The sequence below is a fragment of the Hakea prostrata genome, chromosome 10 (genome assembly GCF_041222555.1).
Source record: "Hakea prostrata isolate BN-2017 chromosome 10, UWA_Hpros_2, whole genome shotgun sequence".
In the NCBI taxonomy this organism is placed as follows: Eukaryota; Viridiplantae; Streptophyta; class Magnoliopsida; order Proteales; family Proteaceae; genus Hakea; species Hakea prostrata.
Genome location: NC_142609.1, coordinates 36,790,181 through 36,792,669, shown reverse-complemented (window position 1 = coordinate 36,792,669; position 2,489 = coordinate 36,790,181). Strand labels below are relative to the sequence as shown.

The following is a 2,489-nucleotide window of genomic DNA, read 5'->3' as shown; positions in this document are numbered from 1 at the left end:
TGTTAAATACATCTTCTATACTCACATATTGCTGGAAGATCCACACGCCATATGCTTTCCTTCTCATGCTTATTCTTCTTTTTCTTCTTCTGAGTGGATATATCTAGTGTGAGATATTACAACTAGGTTCTGTTATGTTATGTGTGGGAACTCCATTGTACCAGTTACCTGTCACATTTTAGTTTTGATGTATGTCGATGCTATTAAGTGTCTAGATTCAACAATTAGAATTGGATTTTGTAGGGGAGGTTTGGATGTTTTGTCGGATTCTAATTGCATAAATGTAAAACCGTTAAATTAATTTTGAAATCAAATATTTCGTTTGCCACCCCTTCGATGATGGACATCAAATTGTTTGAAGTTGTCTGAATGGGGCAAAGAAGTGGAAGAACTTTTAGTTTATTGAATTCAAACCATGTTTAAATCTTAATAATTTGCCCCTGTCTAGTATCAAATTTACAAAATAAATTTTAGTATTCATGCCCAAAAAGTTGAACTCAGAAGTGTGAATTCAGTTGATAAATAACCTACCATGCAAGGTATTTGCACATGTGAATCTGCATTCAAGAAGTAACTTCCCATTCCAAACCTTATTAATTGAAATTTCAAAATTCTGAAAGTCAACGTATACAATGATGTGCAATTTTTTTTTTTTTTTTTTTTTTTGGTTTGGTTTAACCATATCGGATCAGATGAATGGAACGAATCCTTTGCAAACGGTTTAACGGGAAATAAGTGAAAAACTTTCAAATGACTTTGATTTGTGTTTCTTACACGCGTAGTGGGTGCACTTCCAGAGAAGCTGTTGGATGGTCGTTCCTTTATGCGACGCAGAGGATTTAAACTCAGCTAGGGGTGAAATTAAATTAAAAGTGAAATAGAACAAGGAGGAAATAAAATACGAAGAAATAGAAAATTTAAATAAAAAATCCAACACAAAGTAGTCATAATAGTAAACCACAATCTTTACAGTATAGAGGGGATTTTACATCGATCACAAAGGAAAGGATGTTACACTGCATGCGCATAGTGTGGAAGGGTAACAATTGGACGATAAGGAGACCGTCTGGGACCCACAAGTACAGGAAGGGGAACAAATGGGCAATAAGGAGACCGGCTAGGACCAACAACTACAGGGATGAAGACAGATGGCACTGGCACAAATGGAAGTCGAATCGCAGTGCTCCTAAAACGGATTCCATAGAGAAAACCTTGGAATGGATCTTCAGTCAGATAAAACATCTTCTTCTTCATGGCTGAGAACACGCCGTGTGTTACCAGGCTATCAGAACCTGCTTGATGCTGCTGTCCAATTCTTTTTACCTGAAGAATCATCGCCATTCGATCCAAACCCAGCTCTCCACCGTAAAACCCATGAAAGAATTTAGCCATGAATTTCAAATCGTAGAGCTTAGGGAAGGTTAACCTTACAACAAGCATGAATTCTTGGAGTGATTCAGGCATGGGTTTTCCATAACTCAATACCTTTAAAAGGTAAGCGATGTCATAGAAACCATGGAAAGTTATCCATTTAATCCTGGCACCTTGAGACTTAATGACACTCTTAAACCTATTGGAAAATACTTTCATCTCAATGCCCTTCCTTTTGTTTTTCTCAAAATCTATACCATTCTGGCGGAGTAAGTCAATGGATGCAGCAACATGAAGGTCTTCCTCGGGATCAAAATCTGAAAAATTAAACTGCCAGACACCACCTGATGGAGGGAGGTTGCCGTAAAAATCACTGAATGTAAAACCGAACTGTATAGGCTTCAACCTATTCACGTTGAACTTCAAATCTACGTATCTCTCGGTCTCCTCTGCATATCTCGGACTATTTTGCAGAAACCCTGGAAACTCAGAATCGAACGATATACATGGATAGTCGTGGACTATACCCAAAATGGAAACCATCTCTTGCTCAAAATTTGAGCGCCAAACATCTCGTATAATCACTTCCATGAATAGTTGTTTCTATCAGTGACAATGCGAAGAAATAAACGATTGATAGGGAGCAGAACACTAAGTAGAGAAAAGATTATCGAGAAGAGTAACAGGAAGCAGAACACTAAGCAGAGAGGAGAGCGAACAAAGAGAATGTAAGTCTTGAGCTTCGAACCACAGAATTTATAAGATTTCTCGATGACAATTGAGAAGTAGAATTCCTAATTTGAGTTGAAGTTGGATTTCAAGTACGAGTTGAACTGGAATTTAATCCTAGAAAACCATCCCCATCTACTATGGATGTCCTTCTTGCTCAGCGCAGCTCAGTGTGGGAATTCAATTACAAACCAAAAAAGAAACAATAAAATCAGATTTATATAAGAATTTAAAATTAAAAACAAAGTCTGACTCGAACTCTCGCAGTTATAGACTTCTTAACGGCTAGCTTTCTTACTTCCCAGACCCTCGTATTGACTAAACTGTCTTAAACGGATAATACAAATAAAATTAATATAAATTAATGAATATATTATTTTATTCCTATT

The 2,489-nt window shown here is 36.9% G+C and overlaps 1 pseudogene; it reads right to left on the bottom strand.

Moving 5' to 3' along the window:
* Window positions 1-1,011: 1,011 nt before the first annotated feature.
* LOC149002702 (putative CCR4-associated factor 1 homolog 7 pseudogene) lies at window positions 1,012-1,962 on the bottom strand (annotated as a pseudogene).
* Window positions 1,963-2,489: the final 527 nt, after the last annotated feature.